We start from the raw sequence: 8,560 nt of genomic DNA on the forward strand, positions 1-8,560 counted from the left end.
CACTATATAACCCAAACGTTTGTAACAGTACGTTGAACAATACTGCGGTTTTGTTGTTTCTTGCGGGAAACAAGACTTTGGCTTTATTGTTCCTTGCATGCAATAAACTCATTTGTTTTACTTCATCTCGGGATCAAGAACCTTATTTCTTCTGTTACAACACTTGGGAAGCCCACAAAACAGAGCATTACAATCATATCCACATCAATGTGAGCAATGGAGAAGTCAAATAACGTGTCTAAATATCATCTAGTTCTATCCCAGGGAAGAGGGCTGTTGCCTTCACAGACGACAAGACAAGACGACTTAGACATTAAGAGGAAGGACACATTCACCCTTGGTAGAGATTCAGTTGTTCTACGAGATGTCAAGGTGAGAATTAACCACTTCAGGCATAAGTCAATCCACATGACTGAAAAAGGGGCAATGAACAGGATATGGGGATTTTGCTAGTTATAAAGTACAATAATCATCATTAAATGATCTAAGACTACTGAAGTATAAGCTGTGTCCCTGACTGATTAATTAGCAAATTCATCTTTGTAGAGTGCAGCTACTATCTATTCAGTGGCATTTCCTTAAAACAACTGTATTCCCACATTCTGAATATGGAGTGAGATCATGTAGAGAATGTTGGACTTGTAATAACTAATTGAAGGATAATAATAATCAACGAAAGTGCTTAAAAGTATCAACAAATGCCTTCTAAGTACTTGACACGTACTTTGCTTTCAAAAGTGAAACATAACTAATGCTTACGTAAGATTTCTCTTGACTTCTCAGGAGTATACTAACTCCAAGGACAAGTAACATCACAAACCATTATTTAAGTGCTGATGTTGGAGCTGCAATACTACTACCAAGACAAAAAATGATACAGGTAACACTGCTTTCAGATTTCTAAGAATTGCTAAAATAGTATGTTTACAGAGCATTCAGAGTTGAGAATATGACAAGTTCCTACCATCTCAAACACTGCCAATCTAGAACAAAAAGAAAGTACTTGAACGCCTGCAGTAATCGAACACAAACCAGAACATATCAGTGCATGACAATGAAATGTAGTCACAAAATGATTCTACCCTTTCAAGTCCCAAAAAGGACAGAGGAACTTACCGGAGGCGATACCTGGATTTCAAACAGAGTACAATGTAGCCACTGTACGGGAGAAGATCACAGAGAGCTCTTCTCAGATTGCTCAGAGACAGCCCCAGCACCCTGTCCTGACTGAAGCAGACAAAGTGGTCAAACAGGTAGGTAGAAATAAGTAAGGAACAGAGAGTATGGTTATTCTTGCATTGTTTTGTTCGTCTGTCAAAGAAAAGAGTGCTTCTGACTTTTGTCAATGTTCATCTTTATTTTAGGAGAAGAACAAACGGTGGTATCACACTTTGCTCAAGTGTATGATACCATGTGTGTACAGCAGACATCACCAAAGGAACAGGAGACACCTGAGTAGAGAACAAGAATATGAAAAGACTGATGAAAGAAAGCACCAGGAGAAATCCATTGAATATGCACAATCTCGTACAGTATTTCAATGAAAAGTTTCAGTGTTGTTTTTAGTGTCGTCGTATTGCATACATTTAAAACAATGTGTCTTGTTTAATGAACAATTTCATTTACTTTAGTAAAAAGTGTTGTTTACTGTAGCCCTAGCATGGATGCAATTGTTAGAAAAAACTTGAATGAAAAACTGAATGTTTCATACAATATGGGTTTGTGTTAACCCACACACCTAAGTGAAATGTTTGATTACGTTTACAAGACATAACACATAGTTCAGTTGAGTGTGAAAGGAAACAACAGAGAAAGTCACAAACAAAACATTTGTGAAGGACTTGATGAATGTTTTTTTTTGAGAAATTACAAAAAATAAAGAATTTTTCAACAAGATGTCTTTCTATAGCGAGTTTCATTTGAGATAGTCTTTTCTTAGAAGTGCAAGAGTGGTATTCCCTACAATTTATTCCCCAATTTGATCATTCTCAGAAATTAGGAGACGGAAACCACACCTACTGTAATATTAGACCTTGTAACAAGGCAACTAGGTTTCAAAGGCTTAAAAGGTGCAGAAAGAGGCTCATGTATAATGACCGCCAGTGTCCCACAGGTTTCCCAAATCATTTCTTAGAGTATGGAAAAAGAGGAAATAAAGTGTCTACAGAAAGCGTATACCCCCTTGAACTTTGTTCAGTTTGTTGCGCCAGTGCCAGAGTTTCATGCAATTAAATGAGGACCTCTTTCTCACACCACATATGTTATACTTTCAATGGGAAAAAAGGAAATATTAGAATTGTATACATTTTCACCCACATGTTAATATTTGGTAGAAGCCCTTTTCACAGCAATTTCAGCTGTGAGTCTGTTGGTAATGGGCTCCACCACCTCTGCACCAACAAGATTTGATAATATTTAGAATATGAGAAGTCTGTCTGGTTTAGCTGAAGAATCAGCTAAGGTAAGTTTCAGGAAGAGCATCTGATTTCTTTCAATAAAGCAGAACAGAGAAAAAACACACAATACAAAATCATGAGAATTTGTATCCATATGACACTTTGACTCGAATACTTTTATCAGACCTACACAGAGTATATACTGTACACACTTTTTCAGCCCAGGTTTATACATTTGATACATTTCGAACTGCCATTTGTTGGTGTTTTTGTGTCTTAGCTCAACACTGTGAAACCTGTAGTTACAAACATGGAGGATGAAGACATGAAGACATATATTGTACCTCTGACCAGCCTACCTTCGAAGAGGTGAAAGATGAAACTTTTCCTTTATCGTCAACTCAATGAATGTCTTTAAACTTTCGAAAACTGTAACAAAGAATAAGTTAAAAAACTTATTTTCATTGGACCCACAGAAAAGTCAAAGTTGTCCATAGAAATGCCCGTCTAAATCAGAAATCTACAGCACAAAGGCAGTGGCCTTTCGGGACATAAAAATGAAATCAGACTTTACTCAGACGAATTGCCCTTGGTCACGGACATCTTGCTATCAGTCACTACAAAGATGTTTTCTCTCGTGCCATGGCTTGCCTGACTTGCTTCTTCAGCTGGATGGCTTCTGGTCGCTGGTCAGGATCGACAGCCAGCATGTCCTGGAGCAGTGTCCTCAGCTCCGTGCTTATGGCTCTATTTACTTTCAGGGGGATGTGGAACTGCAGCCAGGGTTTCTCATGCAGGGCCTCTCCAACAGGCCCTGACAGACATATGCTCCTGTATCGGAAACACACTTTAGTTCAATTCTAAAATATTTCTCATAGGACTGAAGGAACCTTTGCCTGTTAAGAGTTAACAATTAGGTCCTCAAGAACTGTTTTACGGTTTTCTACACTCCTGGCTGGCCAAGGTCTCTTTAAGGTCTCTTAAGTGGAGGTGTAACTCATGTATCCTACATGTGATTTAGCAACATGAAAGGGAATAGCTTCTTATCGGATTATGGTCTTGGTTAACTGCCTAAGGCTGACCTAAGTTCCTAACTTCCTGACTTGGTTTATACCTTATATGTTAAGAAGCTTCTTCTGACCAATCAGAAATGTATGCTTTATGTATGAACATTTTGCTCATCAAAGTGAGTGAGAGACAAGGTTAACAGAAATTAGCCACGGCAGTAAATGACAGCATATTTTTTGGTTCTTAAATGGTCTCTACCTGGCACACCTGCAGTGCAAACTGACACACACTGTTTAGAGAAACAGCTACTCTATTACTAATATTAATGAAACATTTCTTATTCTATGGAACAAAAACAAACAGTTAAACTAAAACACAGATCTCTTAGCTTCCAATTTCAGGAACCAGATGACTGAATGATCAAGCCTAACTAGTAGCCAGAACCCCAGTTAACCCTCCGTAACACAAAGTTTAACCACACGACAGGAACTCTTTCAAACTGAGTGAAAATCATAAATGGATCCATAACTTTACATCATTTTACTATGTTGTGCCAATACCTGCATTTACATTTAGAACGAATGATGTCATGGAACACTAACCAGCATCACACCAGTTCCAAGTGTCTCCAAGGAGACAAAAGAACAACAGAAATAATACTTAGTTAACATGTCTGGTTTAGTTGAAGAATCGGCTAAGGTAAGTTTCATGTAAATGTCATGTACTCTATGGTTTCTATTGATGTCAAGTGGCAAATGTTGACTGGTGATGTTATGTGAATCTTAGGAAATGGTCATTTTTCAATCGAGTCTATGTTTCTCAGAATTTGAGACAGAGAGGTCAATCTCTGCAATCCGAGCTGAGGGTATTTCTTGGAATGGAAAGGTAAGAGCAACGTGTTCTTTGATATTCTCTTAAGACTCTTCGCCAGATTTAACAATGAAAAATGTAAATAATAATAACAAACATTATTTGATATAGTGCCTTGAAAGGTGGCTTCTTTACAGAATGACAAAACCAACAACAATAAAGAATACACAAGATATGCATGATGACAATACACAGTTAGAGGATACAGTAGATGGTCATTGTCAGTGTATTCTGAAGGTAGTTTTCCAATTTTTTGGAATGGGGTAAAAGAGGCCACCTCAACTAGAATCTTTGTCCTAACCAAAAATGTAACAAAGTATAATAATAATATTAAAAAGAATAATAATAAACTTTATTTATAGAGCAACTTTCATACAAATAGTGCTTTGGTGCTTTAAAAACCAAGCGTAAAAATAAAATATTAAAATTGAGAGATATACTTTCAGTTGTCAAGGAAAATACAGCAATACAGTAAAGCAACATACATGTCAATTAAATAAATAAAAATTAGGAAAGTCGTAATAAAATAAGAACAATTAAAGAGAACTAAAAAAAGAAACAGAAATAGAAAGAACAAAGAACCACTTTAACTAAAAGCAACATTTTCAAATGTTTTTTAAAACAACGTACCGAGCTTGACTGCCTAATAAAAAGTGGAAGTGAGTTTCATAATTTAGAAGCATAAAAACAAAAAGCAGCCTCTCCACTCTTTCTGCATTTAACATGTGGTATTTGCAGTAGGCCAGTATGTTCAGATCTCAGGTCACGTATAGGAACACATGAAGACAGACATTCAGTAAGGTACAGACGTGCTAGGTCGCTTAAAGCTTTAAAAACAAGTAAAAGAACTTTCAAATTTATCCTAGATAATACAGGTGACCAGTGAAGTTTTTTCAAAACAGGAATGATATTCTCTTTCTTGTATTTGTTAGGATCTGTGCTACTGCATTTCGAACAAGTAGTAAGGGATTTATTGTTTTCTTGGGAAGCCCACAAAACAGAGCATTATAATCATATCCACATCAATGTGAGCAATGGAGAAGTCAAATTAACGTGTCTAAATAGAATCTAGTTCTATCCCAGGGAAGAGGGCTGTTGCCTACACAGACGACAAGACACAAAACGCTCAACTGTGCAAAACACGCATAAGGACATCAGTCAGGAGGAACAAGGTAAAGTGTTTTTACTTCTTCACCATGGTCATGTAGTTTCACTCCAAGCACTGTCTTATGAAATAACTGTGGAAACAACCTCCCCAACATTTTGGGTTGTTGCATTTTGCTTCAATGAATTTTAACCTTTTCTTTTAGACATTAAGAGGAAGGACACATTCACCCTTGGTAGAGATTCAGTTGTTCTATGAGATGTCAAGGTGAGAATTAACCACTTCAGGCATAAGTCAATCCACATGACTGAAAAAGGGGCAATGAACAGGATATGGGGATTTTGCTAGTTATAAAGTACAATAATCATCATTAAATGATCTAAGACTACTGAAGTATAAGCTGTGTCCCTGACTGATTAATTAGCAAATTCATCTTTGTAGAGTGCAGCTACTATCTATTCAGTGGCATTTCCTTAAAACAACTGTATTCCCACATACTGAATATGGAGTGAGATCATGTAGAGAATGTTGGACATGTAATAACTAATTGAAGGATAATAATAATCAACGAAAGTGCTTAAAAGTATCAACAAATGCCTTCAAAGTACTTGACACGTACTTTGCTTTCAAAAGTGAACCATAATTAATGCTTACGTAAGATTTCTCTTGACTTCTCAGGAGTATACTAACTCCAAGGACAAGATCACAAACAATTATTTAAGTGCTGATGTTGGAGCTGCAATACTACTACCAAGACAAAAAATGATACAGGTAACACTGCTTTCAGATTTCTAAGAATTGCTAAAATAGTATGTTTACAGAGCATTCAGAGTCTCATAGAGAAAATAAGTTGAGAATATGACAAGTTCCTACCATCTCAAACACTGCCAATTTAGAACAAAAAGAAAGTACTTGAACGCCTACAGTAATCAAACACAAACTAGAACATATCAGTGCATGACAATGAAATGTAGTCACAAAATGATTCTACCCTTTCAAGTCCCAAAAAGGACCGAGGAACTTACCGGAGGCGATACCTGGATTTCAAACACAGCACAATGTAGCCAATGTAGGGGAGAAGATCACAGAGAGCTCTTCTCAGATTGCTCAGAGTAAGCCCCAGGACCCTGTCCTGACTGAAGTGGTCAAACAGGTAGGTAGAAATGAGTAAGGAACAGAGAGTATGGTTATTCTTGCATTGTTTTGTTCGTCTGTCAAAGAAAAGAGTGCTTCTGACTTTTGTCAATGTTCATCTTTATTTTAGGAGAAGAACAAACGGTGGTATCACACTTTGCTCAAGTGTATGATACCATGTGTGTACAGCAGACATCACCAAAGGAAAAGAAAACACCTGAGTAGAGAACAAGAATATGAAAAGACTGATGAAAAAAAGCACCAGGAGAAACCATTGAATATGCACAATCTCGTACAGTATTTCAATGAAAAGTTTCAGTGTTGTTTTTAGTGTCGTCGTATTGCATACATTTATCTTGTGTCTTGTTTAATGAACAATTTCATTTACTTTAGTAAAAAGTGTTGTTTACTGTAGTCCTAGCATGGATGCAATTGTTAGAAAAAACGTGAATGAAAAACTGAATGTTTCATACAATATGGGTTTGTGTTAACCCACACACCTAAGTGAAATATTTGATTACGTTTACAAGACATAACACATAGTTCAGTTGAGTGTGAAAGGGAACGACAGAGAAAGTCACAAACAAAACATTTGTGAAGGACTTGATGAATGTTTTTTCTTTAGAAATTACAAAAAATAAAGAATTTTTCAACAAGATGTCTTTTTATAGCGAGTTTCATTTGAGATAGTCTTTTCTTAGAAGTGCAAGAGTGGTATTCCCTACAACTTATTCCCCAATTTGATCATTCTCAGAAATTAGGAGACAGAAACCACACCTACTGTAATATTAGACCTTTTAACAAGGCAACTAGGTTTCAATGGCTTAAAAGGTGCAGAAAGAGGCTCATGTATAATGACCTCCAGTGTCCCACAGGTTTCCCAAATCATTTCTTTGAATATGGAAAAAGAGGAAATAAAGTGTCTACAGAAAGCGTATACCCCCTTGAACTTTGTTCAGTTTGTTGCGCCAGTGCCTGAGTTTCATGCACTTAAATGAGGACCTCATTCTCACACCACATATGTTATACCTTCAATGGGTAAAAAGGAAATATTAGAATTGTATACATTTTCAGCCATGTGTTCATATTTGGTTGAAGCCCTAACAACACCTAAAAAACACCTAACAACGGGTGCAGGACCGAATTAGGGCAATACCCACTATTGATAAACATACAGAAAACAATATTAAAGTACTGGCTTTAATATTAGCCAGACACAGCTGGATGAGCTCTACCAGCCAGGACAGGAGGCTCTACTGTACACGGAGAGGGGAGGGAGGGGGGAACAAGCTGCCCAGCCGTGTGGAATGCTACAGAACCCTAAACAGACAATACATACTATCCGAATATTTGACCAAGATATCCAGACACAGCTGGATGAGCTCCACCAGTCAGGACAGGCTAATAAGATACACTCCACAGACACTCCACAGACATTCACAACAGTGACATATCATAAACACTTTACTTATCTAGTCTCTCGAAACAAAATTTCGAGAAAAAAACACATTGCCCAACGTTAGAAAGCACCTTGCATTACATTGCTTGAAAAACAATCTTATTTCGAAGGAATTATGGATCGGGAATTCTTCGAGGAAGTCGGGGTCACACAGCATGCCGCCCCATATATCAGGGAGCACATTGGATCAAGGCACAGTCTCTTTCAAGACAACGATCCGAAACACACAGCAGCAAGGGCGAGGCTTTTAGCAGAACGAGTGAACTGGGTGAAAACTCCAGCCGAATATCTAGATTTAAATCCAATAGAGATGGTATGGCATTCACTGAAAGACTATGTTTGGAAAACTGCTAAACCCAGCACAAAGCAAGAACTGATACTGATACAATGTCTGTTGATACTGATACTGTATGAGTAGGGCTGTTTCACCACTCCTTTTTTTTTGTTGTTTACAGCTGTACTTCTTATGGTAGTACTTAAGTACAGTACAGTAGGTTCTTACATTAGTACTTCTCGCGTTAAGAAAGTTAGGTGTTAGCATAAACTATTAGTAATAAATAATATTAAACTTAGCACTGTAATAAATTA

The 8,560-nt window shown here is 37.2% G+C and overlaps 1 long non-coding RNA gene across 1 annotated transcript; it reads left to right on the top strand.

Moving 5' to 3' along the window:
- The first annotated feature begins 776 nt into the window (after window positions 1–776).
- LOC138226245 (uncharacterized) lies at window positions 777–1,494 on the top strand. The gene is made up of 3 exons (XR_011184439.1): window positions 777–880; window positions 1,092–1,253; window positions 1,365–1,494. It is a non-coding gene; the product is annotated as an uncharacterized lncRNA (long non-coding RNA).
- The last annotated feature ends 7,066 nt before the right edge of the window (window positions 1,495–8,560 follow it).

Source organism: Lepisosteus oculatus, unplaced genomic scaffold (assembly GCF_040954835.1).
Source record: "Lepisosteus oculatus isolate fLepOcu1 unplaced genomic scaffold, fLepOcu1.hap2 HAP2_SCAFFOLD_116, whole genome shotgun sequence".
Taxonomy (NCBI): domain Eukaryota; kingdom Metazoa; phylum Chordata; class Actinopteri; order Semionotiformes; family Lepisosteidae; genus Lepisosteus; species Lepisosteus oculatus.